The sequence below is a fragment of the Solanum tuberosum genome, unplaced genomic scaffold, assembly GCF_000226075.1.
Source record: "Solanum tuberosum cultivar DM 1-3 516 R44 unplaced genomic scaffold, SolTub_3.0 scf00135, whole genome shotgun sequence".
Classification (NCBI taxonomy): Eukaryota; Viridiplantae; Streptophyta; class Magnoliopsida; order Solanales; family Solanaceae; genus Solanum; species Solanum tuberosum.
In genome coordinates, this window is record NW_006239059.1 from 934,500 (window position 1) to 954,849 (window position 20,350).

General features: G+C 34.0%; 1 long non-coding RNA gene across 2 annotated transcripts; it reads left to right on the forward strand.

Annotated features, from left to right (window-relative positions):
- The first annotated feature begins 792 nt into the window (after window positions 1-792).
- On the forward strand, window positions 793-12,722 carry LOC107061381 (uncharacterized). Of its 2 annotated transcripts, none has more exons than XR_001473940.1 (4): window positions 793-929; window positions 989-1,063; window positions 1,151-1,234; window positions 12,263-12,722. It is a non-coding gene; the product is annotated as an uncharacterized lncRNA (long non-coding RNA). The 2 variants fall into 2 exon arrangements; XR_001473941.1 differs by having other exon boundaries at window positions 1,154-1,234.
- The last annotated feature ends 7,628 nt before the right edge of the window (window positions 12,723-20,350 follow it).

The window sequence follows — 20,350 nt, forward strand, 5'->3', positions numbered from 1 at the left end:
GAAATCGCTCCACGTGTAGCGATTTTAGTTAAAAAAAAATTAATGGCAGCGATTATTTTAAAAAAAATTAGCTACACGTGGAGCGATTTCCCATTATTTTTTAAGCAGTCCTCGCCTCGAGAATTTTTAATAAAAAATTTTTTTAACTTTTTTAAGAAAATGGCTGCTATAGCAGCTATTTCTATTTTTTAAACGCTGCTAGGGCAGCGTTGTTAAAAAAAAAAATCACAGCAGCGATTTTAAAGAAAAAAGAAATTTTTTTTTGGATCGGCAGCGATTTTTATGATTTTTAAAGGAGTAACGGAGTCTATTTTGTCAGAAGAAAATCGCTCCGTCAGGAGCAATTTTGCCCTTTTGGTTAAAAAAAAATTGATGTGCCCTTTTGGAATTTTTGGAAATAGGGGAAAAAAAGTCTTGAACGAGTGCATCTTTTACATATTCCGTATATTTAGACGGCAAAAAAAATAATATATATATTAATTTTAGGGTTAAGGACCAAATTGATCAAAGTTTATGATACATAAAGGATTATTTTCATCAAGTCTATACATTAAGGACCAAATGGAATCAAAGCCATACATTAAGGACCATTTTGATTATTTTCTCGAGGTAGATATACTTGTTTTTTTTTTAAAACCAAATTTGAGCTCGCAGCTCTTTTATTCAATAAATAGAAACACAGTACAAGTCCTCCTGGCCCAATTTTCAAAATGGAAAGTTAACCCATATATGATTATCCTCTTTCTAAATTTAACCCTATTCCCAATTCTATCCCTAAATTTTGTTTCCAAAATCTCTTTTTTCATGTTTCTAGCTGCTCCTCCTTCTTACTTCTTCCTTTCGTGAATTTTCCGTTTCTCTGATGCCTTCTTTGGAGCAGTATTCAACCATGGGTGTGTGATACTACTCTTCTTCAACCGCTTCAAAAGGTACTGCTCCTGTTTATCTTCCTCCTCCTTTAAGCATCTAATCTTTCCCTTTTTTGTAGGTGTATGTATCCATTCAAAGTTCCATCTGGAGTCTAAGAGGAACTTAATCCAGTGCTTCGACTTCCATGTCTCAAGTATGTTTTCTTCCCTATTTCTGCCTTGATATCTAAATCTCACCGCGTCGATAGCTATAGATTCAAATATGTTCTCTTTGACACTAGAAGGTGCGTATTGGAATCGATTCTGAATGTGTGGTCCTCAACTTTTGCTGGTGGAACTCTTTGTAAACTCATATCCAAGACTAGGTACCTCTTTTTTTCTCACCAATTTAACTCCCTGGTAGTGGCACAAAATTGTAATGTAACTATAAAAACTGGCAAAACTATTCACTTCTTGATTAATGTATCTGTCATCCATGTTGGCTGCTTATATCTGTTATCTTTCTTGTCTTGATTCTCAAATTTGTGATTTGTGCTTTATCCATGTTTAGAATCCTTCTGCACTTTGCTGGTAGTTACTCAAATTGTCAGTATTCATGTATCTGCAACATACTGTGTGCACTATTAGCAATGGCGTCTGCTAATTGATTACCTACTTTATATACATGCTGAACTTTGAAGCTGTTTTGTTCCACCATTTGTGTTACATCGTCCATTATTTCTAGCATCTCCCAAGGTATTTTCCATTCTCTAAGTATCATTTTCTTGATACCTAGTGAATCTGTTTCAATTATGACCCTCTTGAGCTTGTTTTTTATACAGAAATTAAGTTCTCTTTGAACTGTTGTCGCCTCCGCCATATTATTTGTGGTAGTTCTTATCTCTTGAGATTCTGCAAAGACCAAGTCTCCCCTTTCATCTTTTATACAAAAAGCATAAGTGTTGACTCCTGGATTACCTCTTGATGATCCATCTGTGTTGCACTTAAACCAGCTTGCTTCTGGCATCTTCCAGGTCACACTTTTATGAAATAGTTTAGGTTTGTAATGTGTGAAAAAAATAACCATTTCCTCCCATGGAAATTGAATCCAAGGGTAGGTTTGTTTTATGAACTGGTTTATTGTGTTTTGACACTGTTGAACCAGTTTGAAAAAACTCACCTCTCTTTCATATCTCGTAGCATTTCTCCGCTTCCATAATTCCCACATAAGAGTCGCAGGTACTATCTTGAAGATCTTTTGTATTTTGGTAGTACTCTTGACCTTCCACCATGAGTTTATAAGTTGTTGTAAATGCACTCCATCTAGTTCAAAACCTGAACAGAAAGCAAATTTCTTCCATAACTTTTGGGCTATGGGAGATGTTAGAAAAACATGTTCCATCGATTCTTGTTCGTAATCTTCACAGCAATGACATCTCGAGGCAATTTGTATCCTCATTATCTTCAGATTATCATCTGTGGAGATTCTCTTTCTCAACACCCTTCAAAGGAAGAAACTGATTTTAAGGGGTAAACCCTTTATCTACACATTCCACAACCATTATTTTTCCTCTTTCCTTTCCCTCAACATCTTTAATGCTGATTGGACTGTGAAGTCCCCATTGGTATTGCTCATCCATATAGGGCAGTCTGCTTCATAACCAATCTCTGGTTTGATACTCTCAATGATGAAGTTAGTCATGTCTTCAGAGATAAAACTCTGAAGTTTCTCTTTATTCCAGCCATTAATATCAATAAAATCTTTTACCTCCAAGTTTGATCTTTCTATGCCTCCGTCCTCTATAAAGTATAAAGCTCTTTGTTGTGTCCAGTTGTCATACCAAAAGCTACATTTTCCTGCTCTTATTTTCCACCAAATTTCCTGTTTCACCTCTTCCCTAATTTGAATCAGCATTTTCCAAATATGTGATGCTCCACTCCCCTTTGGCCATGATTGGATGATCTTTTTTGCAATACTTGTTCCACATATAAGTTCCCCACAATGAGTTGGTAGCCACTCTAAAATTCCACCACAACTTAGCAAACAAAGCCTTAGCAACATCATGAAGAGATCTAAATCCTACTCTACCTTCCTTATGTGGGTAACACAGGTCGTCCCAAGCCACCCAATGTTTACCCTTCAAACCTCCTATTTTCCCCCAAAAAACCTTTGCAAAGATTTGATGAATCTTATTTATGATACCTTTAGGAGGGTTCATTGCTGATAGTAAGTAAACATGCATAGATTGTAGTACGTGAGCAATAAGCATTTGTCTTCCCCCATAAGATAAGAACTTGTTCTGCTAGCACATCACTCTTTTGTTGATTTTACCTAGGATGCATTCAAAATGTGATACCTTCTTTCTCCCATAGAACATTGGACATCCTAGGTATGTGAATGGAAAATGACCTTGTTGTATCCCCGTCCATCTTCTTAGTCTCTGTCTTGATATAATAGGAGCCTTCTCATGAAGGTAGAAAAAACATTTGTTCTTGTTAATCATCTGTCTTGACACTTGTTCATAATCTGCTAGGACCTTCATCATCTTTTTCACATATTTCTTATCCCCTGAGCAAAACAAAATGGTATCATCCGCATATGACAAGTGATTTATGTTTGGAAACCATTTCGGCATGCCATAACCCCTAAACTCACCATCTTCATGTAATTTATTCAGTCCACGGGCCAATACCTCTGCAGCTATGATAAACAAAGTAGGTGATAAGAGATCTCCTTGCTTTAAGCCCCTAGATGACTGAAAGAACCCATAAGACTGCCCATTTACCAATACTGAGTACCAAATATTTGATATTAATCTCCAAATCATGTCAATCATTCTCTCCGAAAATCTAAACTTCCTTAATACCTTCGTAAGGAATATCCAAGAGACCCTATCATATGTTTTAGCCATATCCAACTTCACCACTACATTTTGCCACTTATTTCTCATATTGATATCTCTTATTATTTCTTGTGCGAGGAGCACGTTTTCTGTTATGCTTCTTCCTCGAATAAAACCAGATTGGTTTGGGGAGATGAGTGCTGGTAGGATATTAGCAATTCTTTCATGTATCAATCTTGAGATGATTTTATTGATAAAAGTACTCAAATTTATTGGCCTTAAATCAGTAAAATTATGGACATTTTCTTTTTTCGAAATCAGGATTAGATTTGTATGAGTAATGAACCTGGACAACGTCTGTCCACAAAAAAATGCCCTGACCATTTTAGAAATTTCCTCATTAATAATTTCCCAACACACTTGGAAAAAAGCTCCTGAAAATCCATCTGGCCCACTGGTGCTATCCCCATTCAGCTTGTAAACCACCGTTTTAATCTCCTCCAAGCTTGGTAGTTCTTCCATCTTATCATTCTGCTCTGCCGAGATCACACAAGGTATATTATCGATCATCTCTAAATTATTCATCACATCTGCTTCTCGAAACTGGTCCCCAAAGAAATCAACAACTGCCTCTCATATTTGGTCATTAGTCTTGAAAACATCTCCATGATTGGATTGAATCTCTCTTATATGCAGCTTTTTCCTTCTCCCTTTGACATATGTATGATAGAATTTTGTATTCCTATCCCCATCCTTGAACCATCTCATACCTGCCTTTTGCCTCCAAAATTCCTCTAAAATGTTGACATATTTTTTTAGCTCCGCTTCAGCTTTACTAAGATCACTCCTATTAGCATGTGTTGAGCTAATTTTGAGCTGAATCTCCTTAACCCTAATCATATCTTCAAGTGTAGCCACTTTCTCAAAAAATTTCCCATAAACTTTTTTGTTCCACTCCCCTAATGTTGCCTTTACTTTCTTCATTTTGGCCTTAAATACTAAGAATGGATTCCCAACAAAATCAATGCACCATGCTTTCCTCACTATCTCCAAAAATTGCGGATGTTTAGTCCAGAAATTTAGAAATTTAAAAGGTTTGACCACATTTGTTTCTTCAGAACTACACACCATCAGTAAGGGAGCATGATCTGAACCCTGTCTAATTAGGTGTTGAACACTACTACTCAGCAGTATATCCAGGAACTCATAGTTGACCATAATCCTATCTAACCTTTTGAAGATACATCCCTCTTCTATCCTCCCATTCTACCATGTAAATTTGCTTCCTGTGGTTGGTAATTCCACAAGCGCACTATTGTTAACACAATGTCCAAAGTCAGCAGCTTCTGAATGAGTAAAAGGGAGACCTCCTAGCTTCTCCTTTGCATTTAGTATAACATTAAAATCACCCCCACTATCCATGGGTCACTACTTTCACCTGAGAGCTCCTTCATTTCTTCCCACAACTCTATTCTGTCTGTCTCAGTACATCTTGCGTACACCGAGGTAATAGAGAATGGTTTATTGTGAAAAAGAAATTTCAAAGTTATTTGTTGATAAGTATCCCTTGTGACATGACCTGTCCACTACTCCCTCCAAAAAATCCAGATCTTCGATGAAGAATTCTCCATTGCATTATCAAAACCCAATCCCCTCTTATAAACCTCTATCTCATCTGGATCTTGAAAAGGTTCCAGAAGAGCAATGAATGAAAAATGATGTCTCTTATTTATTTCTATTAATCTCTCAAATGATTTTTGAGAATTAACAGATCTGATGTTCCAAAATAATAATTGTCCTATCATTAGGTAATGATATTCCCTTTCTCCTTACTCCTCCTTGTCTTTACCTGAAGTGGTATTATAGTATGCATAATCATATTCTTCTTAGAACCACTTTTCAGCTCCTCCATCTGTCGAGGTGATAAGTCTCCTGCCTTGCTGGCACTCTGTATGTTCATCTCCATATCGTCATCTTCTCTTTCCTCCTGATAGCTTTGCCTCTGAGTTGGCGTCAACTCATGAATATCTGGAATACTTTTATCTCCCGATTTTGACTCAACTATGAATAAAGGGTTTGGTGTTGACTCTTTATTCCTCTCCTTCTCAGGGTCCCATATCGTAATTTCTTTACCTTCATTTCTGTTCAAAAATACTGTGTCCTCTCCTTGCTTATTTTGTGTTTTATCATCTATCCTTTGTCCATGATCAATTGAACTTTTCCCCAAAGCTTCATGGCTTGTGAAGTTATCCTCCACCCACTTCCTTGTTGACACTTCCACTTTTGTGTTAGATGTCTCCTTTATGGTCTCCTCAATCTGATCTGGATCCTTTAGTGCCTCAAACTAATTATTCAACTTCCACCCTTCTTTTTCCTTCTCCATAAGTTTTGGCTTAGGATTCCAAACTTGTGTACTGGCTCTGTGCTCATTATATCTCAGAATTGTGTGATTCCTTCTATTTCTTTGTTCCTGAAATTGTTCCCTAGCTTGTTTTGTTTCCCCTTTCTCTCCTGCCTTAGCTTTGCCCCCCTCTGTTATTGTCTGTCCCATCTCCTTGTGACCTTTATTTTCTTGCTTCTCCAACTCATTCTCCATACTAGCTTCATTCTTCTTTGGATATAATTCCAGGTGTAGCGCATAACATTTTTGTTCGTTGTGTCCTTGTAGCCTGCAAGTCACACAGTATTTAGGAACATAATCGTATTTTATTCTGATCCACTTTTCCACCACCTCACCAGACTATTTCCTAACCCCAATATTGATTCGTTTTGGGAATTCTCCCAGGAGGTCCACCTCCACTTTGACCTTGGCACAGCTAGGTCTTGCCTGATTTTTGGTCGCTATGTCCACATGTAATGGCTTACCAACTGCTGCAGCGAGAGAGAAAATCGTTTCCTTCACAAAAAAATTTAGTGGAAGTCCTGGAAAGTATATCCATGCCTATGGTTGTTGTCGTTTCCTCCTCCGGGTCGAACATAGGATCCCATTTGAGTGTCCTCATGGGATACGACCATTGTCGTTGTGTCAAATAAAAAGCTGGCTTGGAAAGCAATTTGACATAATCCTCCATAATCTCAGCTCTGTTCAAAACATGTCGAGTACTCAATAATCCAATATTACATTCTCCTTTTAGCTCACATTGTTTTGGGATTATCTTCCGTAATTCCTTGATTTCTGGCATTCCATAAGAGAACTTCCCAATCACAGCATATTGTAAATTTTCCTTGTAAAATCATTTGTGTGACTTCCTCCTCATCCCATACAATTCTTGGTTCCCCGTGAAGATATGAAATTGGTCTCATTTTTACTGGTTTAGTATCCACTAAGCTTGGACGTAAAATTGCGGCATAGTTTCTTGTAAGCCCTGGATCTGCTAGGGTTTGACCAGTCTCCGGAGGAGGCTGGCCGGAAGTGGTGGCCATGGCCACCAGTGAATCAAGGTAAAAGTGTATTTAGGTTTGCGGTGTGTTGTCGAAATCTAGGTTAGCCACTTTAGATAGATATACTTGTGAAAATGGCCTTTACATCAAATATTTTGAACACAATTTTTTGTTTTGGGGTGACTATCATTTTTTATGACAGCTACATTTGAAGCTAATCAATGGTGTGAGGTGACCATCAAACGGATGTGGTGCAGCAAATGAGATTGTATGTTGTTTATTTAAAAGTTTTGAGACTTGTCTCATCTTCGTTACACCTTCTCTCTATTTTCTGAAGTGCATTTTTTTTTTTTGAAACCAAGACCCAAGGGGCCACATGTATTAAATTAAAAGGACTTAAGTACAAAAGAGAGCTTAGCCAAAAGTGCTAAACCCTAACAGTTGTTCAGAAAATGCAGAAAGGGAAACAAACAAAATAAGAAAGAAAATGGAAAGGGAAAGAGGAACAGGAAACGTGGAAAATGAAGAGCACGGAAGCTCTTTCTAGTAGCTAGAAGAAGACTATCCATGGTGTAACCAGTCGATCTCGATTAACACTTGATCACATCCGTACATAGTCGATTATCTCTTGCTCACAACCACACAGAGGCGATTCCCACGGAGTAATCCGCTTAATGACACTTGCTTTGATCTCAAATTGACCACCACAATAATGCTTGTTGCATACTAAACCTGAGGTAAGCATAGTTTCTCATCTTCTTAGATTTAATCTCGGTGAGTTGAATCCCACAAATGAAATTGATACCACCACTTGGGTTTAGATCTATAAAAAGGATTACTAACTTTATTTTGTCGAGGTTGCCAATGAATATGACTCTGTTTTGACTGGTACTTGTAGATGTTTATAAATCACAGCATGTACAAATCTTAGCTTTAACTTTCTGTCTACAACATACTCAGGGACAAAATCTCTCATTGTTGTATAGTCCCACCCATCCTCAGTTAGAAATTCATCAACGTTTTTCATGGGGTGACAAGTTTGCTCCTCAACTGCATGTAGGTACAAGGGTCCCACGTTAGACCAATTATCATACCAAACAGTAGAAGTACCTCCTCTAGGTTCCCACCACATATGTTGCTCTAGCATTTCCCTATTCTCAAGTATATGTTTCCAGATTTGGGAACCTTCTTTCCATTGAACAAAGGTATAAATTTGTTTCTTACAATACTTTGTCCACATAGAATTGGACCACAAAGTACCTTGAGTTCTTAAATTCCACCATAACTTTGCATACATAGCCTTTCATACATCAAACATCGACCTAAATCCTAAATCCCCCTCATGTTTAGAAAGACACATATTCACCCATTTAGACCAGTGTTTATTTCTGCTATCTTCCTTATTACTCCAATAGAATTTAGCAAATATTCTATGAATCATATCAATACACTAACAATTTGAATGGGTACCACACCGATACACTAACATTTGTGTGGGAGGAGTTTGGGGGGGGGGGGGGGGGGGGGGGTAATAGAAGAAAGAACATAGATAGGGATTCTTTGAAGAATGCTAGTAAGAAGGACTTCCTTAACCCCATATGAAAGCATTCTCCCTTTCCAACTTTGCAATCTACCTTTAATCTTATTAAATAATTCTGCATAGTGCTCCTTTCTTTTTCTAGAATGTGTAATAGGGTATCCTAGATATATCATAGGGAATTGTCCTCTTACCTTCCTTGTAATCTGTTCCACTTGATTAGCAGAGGTTGCTGATATATTTTGGTGTACATAATAAGAAATATTTTCCTTATTGATCTTTTGACCTGATTGCTTCTCATAATCCTTCAAAATAGACATAATTTTTCCATAGAATATATGTTTGAAGAGGTAAAAATAATGGTATCATCAACAAAAGCTAGATGATTGAGATTAGCACTCCATTTAGGCATTCCATAACAAACAAAATGGGGGTCTTCAAATAGAGTATTGAGAGCTTTAGAAAGGACCTCTGCTAAAATGATGAATAATGTAGGACCTCTCCTGAAAAGATGAATAATGTTGGAGATAAAGGATCCCTTTGTTTAACTCCTCTAGTTGAATGAAAAAACCTATATGATTGACCATTAAGAAGCACAAAGTAGTAATTATTTGCTAGTAATCTCCAAATCAAATCTACCACTCTATTACAAAATCCCATTTTCCTTAGTACTTTCATAAGAAAGGACCAAGAAACCCTATCATAGGCCTTAGCCAGCTTTCTAATCACATTCTCAGGCTTTCCCTTCTTAGTAATATCGGTGGCAAGATCCTGAGCCAATAGAACATTCTTAATGATACTTTTGCCCTTAACAAATCCAGATTGGTTAGTAGAAATCAGTTTTGGGAGAATCTTTTCCAATCTATCATGCGTAATTCTGGACAGGATCTTGTTAATGAAATTACTTAGACTAATAGGTCTCATATCTGAAAAGGACTGAATGATATCCTTTTTGTTAGACTAATAGGTCTCATATCTGAAAAGGACTGAATGATATCCTTTTTGTTAGACTAATAGGTCTCATATCTGAAAAGGACTGAATGATATCCTTTTTGTTAGACTAATAGGTCTCATATCTGAAAAGGACTGAATGATATCCTTTTTGTTAGACTAATAGGTCTCATATCTGAAAAGGACTGAATGATATCCTTTTTGTTAGACTAATAGGTCTCATATCTGAAAAGGACTGAATGATATCCTTTTTGTTAGACTAATAGGTCTCATATCTGAAAAGGACTGAATGATATCCTTTTTGTTAGACTAATAGGTCTCATATCTGAAAAGGACTGAATGATATCCTTTTTGTTAGACTAATAGGTCTCATATCTGAAAAGGACTGAATGATATCCTTTTTGTTAGACTAATAGGTCTCATATCTGAAAAGGACTGAATGATATCCTTTTTGTTAGACTAATAGGTCTCATATCTGAAAAGGACTGAATGATATCCTTTTTGTTAGACTAATAGGTCTCATATCTGAAAAGGACTGAATGATATCCTTTTTGTTAGACTAATAGGTCTCATATCTGAAAAGGACTGAATGATATCCTTTTTGTTAGACTAATAGGTCTCATATCTGAAAAGGACTGAATGATATCCTTTTTGTTAGACTAATAGGTCTCATATCTGAAAAGGACTGAATGATATCCTTTTTGTTAGACTAATAGGTCTCATATCTGAAAAGGACTGAATGATATCCTTTTTGTTAGACTAATAGGTCTCATATCTGAAAAGGACTGAATGATATCCTTTTTGTTAGACTAATAGGTCTCATATCTGAAAAGGACTGAATGATATCCTTTTTGGGAATGAGAATCAAATTAGTATGAGTAATGAACCTAGGTAAGGAGCTGCCCACATAAAACTCACACACCATTCTACAAATATCATTGTCCCAACAAACTTGGTAGAATCTACATGTAAGTCCATATGTACCACTAGAATTGTCCTCATTAAGATTAAAAACAACATTTTTCACTTCTTCTTCATTTGGAACAATCCCCAACTCAGTGTTTTCATCCTCAGAGATTAATTATGGTATGTGGTCCAGCAAGGTGATATTAGTGGCATCTCTGTCCTGATGAAATTGGTTTTGAAAGTGTGTTATTGCCTCCTGAGCCATTGTATTTTCATCTTCCAACCATTGTCCTTGTGCATTTTGAGTTCTTGTTACCTTCATTCTTTGTCTTCTCCTTTTCACCAAGCTATGAAAGAATCTTATGTTTTTATCACCCCTGTCAAACCAATCATACCCTGCCTTTTGTTGCCAAAATTTCTTCTTTAGATGCAAATATCTAGTATATTCATCCTTTGCCCTTTGCATAATAACTATATTTTCAGCATAGGGAAATTCCTCAAAGTGCTTTTCCTTGATTCTTGCTATTTCCTCTCTGATGATGAGTTGTTTGAATATGTCTCCAAAAGTTTCCTTATTCCATAAAGAAAGAGCAGCCTTTACTTTCTTAATCTTCCTCTTGAAATCCAGAAAATAGTTGGTTGAATACTCATCATCCCAAATCTATTTAATCACATCCTTGAAACCCCTATGCTTAGTCCAAAAATTCAGGAACCTAAAAGGTTTGATGAATCTGGAATATCTATTTTCACATGAGAATAAAAGAGGAGCATGATCCGATCTAGTTCTAGAAAGATGTTCCACTTCTGAGAAATTGGATTGGTCTTGCAACATATTATTAACAAAAATTCTATCTAATCTCTCAAAGATGCAATCACATCGAGCCCTACCATTCCACCAAGTAAATGGAGTGCCTTTAAATTGAACAAGATATAGCTCATTAGATTCAATACAATTTTAAAAATCTTCAACCTCATTCCCTGTCACTGGTCGACCACCAATTTTTTCTTCCTCATTAAGAAACACATTGAAGTCCCCTCCTATTATCCATGAATATTGCAGACCATCAGCTACTTGGGAAATATCTTCCCATAGTTGCATTCTCTGATAGAGGTCACATTTTTCATAAATAATAGTAACACATGTTGATTTAGAATTTTGATTTCTAAGCAATACAGAAAGTTGTTGCTCAAAATTTCTCACTTCTGTTACATCAAATCCATGATTCACAAATAACCAAATTTTACCACTACTATTGGAATACCCCTTTGCCACTTTCAATCTTCTATTATATCTGTTCAAGCCTCCCACATGCTGAAACAGTTCCATCAGAGCAACAAAACTGAACTTGTGAAAATTATGTAACATCAAGACTCTTTGGAATGCATTTTACCTAATATTCCATATAAGGGCCTTCATTGATAACATTATTTTTTATGTGTCACCTGCCTCTTCGGCTGAGATCTGATGGGTTGAATAGATTCTTCATTACCTTGTTTTTTATTCTTCTTTGCAAACTTTATTGATTTAATACTTCTAGGTGAAAGGTCCTCTACTTGAACATTTGTGTCACATAATTGGAGGTGTCCGATTTCTGATTCTTTATAGGTGAGAATATTATGAAGAACCTCATTAGGAGATTGAGGTATTGCCATTGTAATGTCTTCTGTCTGAATAGGAGTAGGGAAAGGCACAATATCTAAATCATTATTTGACTTATGATCATTAATGTGAATCCCATTATCCGTCATCTTGACACTCTCATATGGACATAATTGATTTTTAGTTTGTGTTGCAGGACTGTTGGAATCATCATTCAATAACTCATCTCCGAGTATTTCCTCTTCTTGACTGGACGGAATGTTGATCTCTTCCTTATTGTTGTACACCCCCTTATGTTCTACACTCATTTTTCTATCTTCTACATGTGCATATGTCAATGTTGAATTGGGTTGAGGTTCTTGTCCATTATCCCTTAGACTTGCTTCATTTTTGTTCATATTTTGTTGTGTTATGTTGTCCCCTGTTTGCTCTTTGCCTTTGTGATTTCCTCCATGTAACACAGGTCCAAAAGACTTAGTTACCCATTTTTTTTAGCTAATTATCCTTTTGTAATTATGTAGTATCTTGTTGTGACTTATCGTTTCCCTTGCTGATATCATATATGTATTCTTCTTCATGTGCAAGAGCACCAAATTTGTTACTCATCACAGTGGTGGATGTGTTTGATTTACTGGGACAACCTCTTCTATCTTTAACTACAGTCCAGTTACCCAGATCCCCTACTACGTTCCCACTTGAAAGAATTTTGGCATTTCCTTTTTGAAGAATGGTTGCTGCTCTAGATTGGTATCATTTTGAAATTGTTTTGCATGTTCTTCCTTTCTCCTTTCATTTACCCATGCTTTACAGTTAATTGTGTTATGTCCTTGCATTTTTCACTCCAAATAATATTTAAGGACATAATCATATTGGATGGCTATCAAACTTGACCTCCTTTCCTCCGTTTTAGGATTTTCTATATTCATCTGTACTGAAGTAGGAAAATTTCCTTTGAGATCCACCAACACTTTTACACGTGCACAACTAGGCCTCGTCTTCTTTGTTGTTGCTTGATACAATTGGATTGGTTTACCAACTGTTGCAGCAATTGAAAACAAACATTCGTTCAAAAAGAATGTTGGCAATAGGTTAGGAAATGAAATCCATGCCATCGCCATAGTTGTCTCTTGAGAAACCTTAAATCTCGAATCATAAATAAGGGTACGCATCAAGTATGAGTACCCATCTTTACAGTTTATGTAGAAAGCCTCTTTCGAGATCATGTTAACATAGTCCTCTTGTTTTGTTAGCCTAATAAGAATATGCTTTACTCCGTAGCAATGCTATTTGACAATCACCTTTCAAATCACATTGTTGAGGAATTATCCTTCTCAACTCTTCAAGATCCGTCCATTCATACGAGAACTTCCCAATTACTGCAAATTGGAGTTTTTCAATATGAGTCATCTTAATTACTTCCTGCTCTGTCCATTTTACTTGTGGAATACCTTCCACATAAGTTATTTCCTTTATTAACGAGCTATCCTCTAGGATCTCATTATCATTCAAAGTATCTGGTTTTCTCTTTAGTCATAATAGAGTTAACAGTTGAATTGATTTTTTTATGTTGAGGGTAGGGTTGATGGTAGGAGAGGGATTTAAGAATTTGGTAGTAGAAAATCAACCCCCGGTGAGGGTTGGCCGCCTTTCGTCGCCACCATGAATTAGGGTTGTAATCGTTTAGTTTTCGTGTTTGGATGTTGTTACATCAAGTGCATATTTAGATGAGTGACAATTGTCATATTTAAAAATCTAAAGGTCTAGATTAAATTTTATTTAACAAGCCTCTTAAACATAGTTAAAAAAAAAAAGTTAGGAAAAAAATTCACTAAATTTTGTAAGAAAATCTCATCTTTCACTAATTTTGGCACCTCATTAATATAATTATTTTCATGATATATGTTTTACATAGCTACTAATATCATTTTTCTAATCTTAAGTTAAAAATTTTCTCTGTTTTTTTATAACCGACACAATAAAATCATAAATAAAGATGTAATCAGATCAAGTTTTTGGCTAAAATCATTCCTCAACTATGACTCAAATCTAATGTACATCCTTATATTATCTAAGTGAGCAAAAAACATCCATATACTATCCAAAAAATAACAAGAATCATCCTTCAGTCTATTTTTTGTTAAGAAACTGATAGAACAAATAAAAAAAAAAATTTGTAAAAAAATTTGGTCATGTCTTAGCCATGACGAGAAGATCAAACTACCTAAAAAGAATAAGGATATGGATATGAAATGAATCTTTCATTCTCAGAATTTAAATTTTGTGTGTTGTTAGTTTATATGTTTTTTGCATCATCAAGTAAATTGACTTGCAACAATAAGTAAGTTTTGAAATATTTATACAGTAGGTTCCGATGGCTAGAAAGATTATGTAAAAAATTCATTTTAAAAATATTACGTCCAACTATTTAAAGATTTTCTTTAATAAAATATTTAGTACATATGTACGTTATATACAATGCAATTCACATTTTATACAATGTACATAAATGCTGGAAATTTAGTGAAATTACGTAGGCGTTTAGTTATGAAAATAAAAAAATAATAACTTTATTTGAAATTTTTGAAATTAGGATTGTATTTGGCCATACTTTTAAAAAAGAATATTTAGAATTTGAATATATTTTGTATGAATATGATTTAAATCCTCAGTTTCTAAAAATTAGAAAAATCACCCGACTTGACTAGCTTAACCATGTGTACATATATTCATTCGACTTGACACATTTTTTTTGTTGGTGGCGTGAGTTTCTTAAAAAAATAGACATAAGGATGAATCTTGCAACTTTTTGGATAATGCAAGGATGTTTTTTGTTCATTTATATAATATAAGGATATACTTTAAGTTTAAGTCATACTTCAAGGATGATTTTAGCCAAAAACTCTAATGAGATCAAACATGGGGTAAAAAAGCAGCAAAATAATTAAGAAAAAAAAAAGAGACCAACTTTATTTTTAAACATAAATTATGCTAAAACATTTTACAAATACTATTATACAATATATTTTTTCCTCTCCATTTGTTTTTCATTTCTGACATAAATTAATTCGTCAAATACTTTATATTTTTACACAACAAAAATATTATTACATTTTTTTCCTGTCAAAAGTAGTTTGCAAGATTTTAACAAAAATTAAATGAACAATATAACGTTATATGTTAAAATAATTTAGAAAGCATGATATGAAATTTGTCTTTTTTTAATACTAAACTAGTGTACTTGTCCGCGCTTTGCGCGGTTATAAGAAAAACTTAAATATATTTTTAAATAATTAATGTCACTATTTGATAAATGTTTTAATAAATAATATAATAAAAGAGAAAAACACAAATTAAAATACGACTTTGATATTACTTATTCAGAAAAATTGCTGAAAAGAAATTTTCATACTGATTAAAAAGTTGAAAATATAAACGTTGATATGAAAAGCTTCAGTTAATTGACAATCTAATTATCATAGTTTCATACTAAATTCAATGATTTTTATTGGTTCAATCAACAATAGTAAATCTACTCGATCATAAATTACGTGACTTTCTTTTTGTTTAAGTGACACAATAATGAAAATAAATAAATAAAGATACATTTGTGGTAAATCACAGTGAGAAAGAAATATTTGTATCATATTCTAACATAGTTATGCACGAAATTCAAAAGTTAGAGATAAATTTTTTTCGATATTTGATGTTCGTATCGACACTCATCTAATATAATTTGTGTCTCATAAAATCCATTGATATTAAATTTTGTGTATTTAAACTCTCATTCTTGTAGAGACATTGTGAGAAGAGAAAATTAAGTTGCAATAGTGCAACATTACGGTTGAGGTTACATTTATACAAAAAAAAAAAAGTTGAACACATAACGTAAAATGAGATATAAAAAATAAGTCATGATATCATTTAGTGACTTGGTGTGATACTTACCTAATCCAATTATATAGAGATTATCAAAGAGCGACAAAGAAAATATTTTTTAAAAATAATACGTGTATGCAATTTTGAAGATAGGTCAATAAAAAGTTTGTCAACATAAATACAATTATTTATATTATTGAAATATTATCGTGGTAATTATTATAAATAAATTGGAGTAACAACTCTCCAAAGGATAACTCCTTCTTTGATGTAGAAAAAAAATAAAAGAAACTTTCATTTGCTTTCAATAATAATAAATTTAATACACATTAATCATCTATTCATCACATTTATTATGGTAAAAAGAAAAAAGAAAAAAAAATATTTACACCCCACCCCATATATGTTGTGAAGAAGAAAATTAATTTATATATATGATTTTTTAAACACTTTTAACATAAATTTTTTATTGAGAAAATTAAATGATGGAATTTAAAGTTTTTCTTTAAAAAAAATAGAGTTGAGATTTTTTTTTTATTATTATTATTTATATGTACATAATTCCTAATTTTACTATACATATACATTTGATCATTTTTTTATAAATTTTTTTATAATGCCTCTTTTTGTAGGACAATAAAATGAAATATCAAATGATATCATGAACATGATTATTCATATAATTTAGGAGTTATGATCACCAAAAGTCATTAAAGTACGGAAAACAAAGATACTTAAATTTTTATATTAGAAAAAAATATGAATCAATGAAGGAATACTAGTAATGATACATTCATTTTTGTACAATAGTAAAAAATAAATAAATAGAAAAATTGTCAAAAAAAGAAGAAGAAGATAAATAAGATTCTAGGCCAAAGAGATGTGTTACACCACTTTTCTTATATCTAGATAATTCTTATGTTGGTAAAGAAAGTAAGTTGAGAGAGAACAACTTTACTAAATCATTTTTATCCGAAACAAATACTTTTGTATTTCAATTTCTGACCAAACATATTGTAATAGTGATCTTTGAAAATATCAAAAAACTTGAGAACTTCTAATATTAATAATAATAAAAAAAACTAAGAATATGAAGACTATAAATTTCCATATCAATAAATATCTTTTTATAAATTATACAATATTTTAAAAATTATGAATTAACTTTGCATTCTCATGCTCTATCATAATAGTTATTAAAAATTGATTTACATGACTACAAAATTATATACACATGCTTTATTGAGTAGCATACATGTTTGTGTTGGCTTTCTTTTCAGCTTCTATTTTGAGAAAATACATAAAAAAAATCTAAACTTGGTCGGATAACTTACTTTAGCACTTAAACTACACGGGTATTTAAATACCCCCCCTTAACATCTTTGAAGTGAATTAAATGCACCCCTAAGAGATGACGTGACAAAGAGAGTGAGTTCACTCACCTAATAACGTGTGAAGGAATTAAAAAAGAAAAAACATTATAAAATCATACACATGTCATTTTTTTATAGGTCAATATATAATTAATATTTTAAATATTATTTTCTTAATATATTAACTTTTATTAATTTATATGAATTTTCTTATTGGCCCACAAAACTTTTAATTTTTTTTCTCTTTATTTTATTGTCTTCCCCAATAAGCTTCTTCACCATTGAAGCATCCTTTTTTCCTCCATCTTCATCTTCAACTCTATCAACTACTTCAAGTGATCTTAGTCAATTTTCATAATTTATAAATGGCAAATATATTTCATATAGTTTTATAGATATAATCGATATGTTTCATAAATATTTGAAAATCATCTCAAAAAGATTTTATTTTAAATATTCTATTAAAATTAGTTTAGTCCAAATTACGGTTAGTTTTAAAAATCAATTGGTTTATGATTGAATTAATTATTTTATTTTGTTAAGATGGGAAGCTCCTAAATTAATTATATTAATTCATCTTATTTATATTTAGCCGAATTTGCAAACGAGTTCAATTTGATTAACTTCGTAATCTCAAATTGGCCAATTACAATTCATTGTGGTCAAATTAGCGATTTACTTGGCCATATCAAAAGATCAAAGTCTTGGGCCTTTTATCTCTCATTTCCAGCAGCCTAAACCCTCTAAAAACCCCAACGAACCAATCCAATTTTCCAGCAATTCCCAACAGCAACGGCCCACTCTTTTCTCTCCTACCCGGCCCACTCTGCCTCTTCTAAAAAGAACCCAGATTTCCAGAACATTAACATCAGCAACAGCCGACCCAATCCCAAGAATGCCCAATCGGTACAGTACTTGCCCGACCCAGAAACCCAGTAACAATGACATCAACACAAATTCCAGGCAGCGCGTCAAACAACAGCGACAAGCGATCCCTGTACACGTGTTTTCTCCTTCATGCGTCAAAACGACAACAACAAAGCCAGCACAATTCACGGAAAAACAATAGTTTTATCTGTGTCGTCTTCCTCACCAACTCGTACAACGGTACGCGCGCACAGCTTTGCACCAGAGGAGGCTGCAATTTTCATCCTTGCTCACATGGATTGAAGCCACGTAGCATAGCAAGGACGAGAAATGCAAATCAATCGTCGATTTGCCCTTTCCTCTTTCGGAATTGGGCGAAATTGCAAGAAAAAGGGTGTTTCCCTTTAATGGTGAAAGTTTTTTTTTGAGTTTGAATTGGGAATGGGCTTTGCACCCGAATTTTCGTCCGTTTTCCCTCTTTTTTTTGGAACCCTAATTATTTCTCTTCTATATAATTGCTTTATTCATTGTTGAAGGGGAGAGATTTTTCGGAATGGGGAAATTTTGAACTAAGGCAGAGAGATATAGTTCAAGTAATTAGTCACAAAATACGTATAAGAATACATTCGAAAAAAGCTTAAACTAGGCCTTTCGCTTGCGGTCTCATTCGTGATTGTATGGTGGAACTTGCCGTCATTCCCCTGCTCGTTCTTGTCCAGGTCGCTGCCCCGTGAAAGGTATAACTTATTTTTCTTATTTGAACTCGTTTTAATAGGTGCTTGGTTTGTAAATGGAAGTTGCTCTGTCTACTTCTTTTCTTCTTTGTTTTCAAATGTCTAGGTTGTTTTTTTTTGTGATTAAGCACTGATGCCGAATGATGCGTTGTTCGTTTTTTTTTAAGTTGAGTATGTTTTAGTCGTTTTGAAGCATGAGGTGTGTTCTGATTGTGGTTGTTTTGTTTGCAAATTTTAGTCGAAATCATGAGGTTAGTTAATATAGAGTTTGAATGTTGTGGCATCTATTATTCTTTAGATGTAACAGTTCTCTTCTCTCCGTTTCTCTTGTTGTTCAAATTTTGTTTTTTCTCGCATTTGCACTGATTTCCAACATGCCTTGTTCAGATCAAGCTGATACGCTCAAATTACACCTCCTTACAGAAGTATAAGCGATCGTTATCAAGTAAAGAACCCAACTTGTAGGTTGGGATCGATCCCACGAGGAAAATGGTTTAGACTTTACTTTAACTAACAATTATATTCAATTAGTCAAATTATTTCCAAAAACAGGTAATAAAAGGGGGGTTGTGTTTGCGTAAAACAAATAGTAAGAACTTAATAAGTAATCAATAATCAAACTCAACTTTGGTTGTTATCAAGATAAGAGAAATAACTAGGGTATATGTGTTCCCCACAATCTTATAACGCAGTAATCCTAGTTATAGCAATCCTTTTCTAGTGTATTACATGCAAAGTGATAAGTTAGGTATCTCTAAATCCTTGATCCGGCATCTAGAGAATTTCACCCCGCACCTTGGTCCGGCTACGTGTGTATAATTTACTAACCCTTACCTTTACCTCATATTAGACATCATAATCGATGTTTGGCTTAGTTATTACTTCGCACCAATCGACACTAGCCTATTAGATAGTATCACACTAAATCTATGTTGATAATTCTTTTCTTGTTAATTACCTCCTTGGTCCGGCAAGTAGTAACAAGGCGAGTTCTAACGTTGGCCACCGTTAAAAAGACTTCTAAGCGAAAGAATTATCAATGCATGCAAAACACTATTCAAGAATTACTTATTTACTATTCATACTTTGTTAATCGCTCATGGATCCCACAACCCTAGTTGTGAAGTTTAGTTACCCATAATAGCAAGAACACAATTCACACTATTAGATGAAGAAATCATGAACTTACGTAAAGAGAATAACAAACCCAGAAATTTAACTTGAATTGCAAAGCCAAAATCTTCAAAACAAACTTGGGAAATCAATAATTGCTCGGGTTGCAAATTAATCTCCAAAGTTACAAAGCAAGAATAGAATAATAATGTCTAACCCCCAAAAACGAGGTTTACAAGCCCTATTTATAGAAAACAACTCCTAAAGAAAAAGGGAAACAAATTAAGGAAAGTTTGTTTAGGCACGCGTCTTCATTCCACG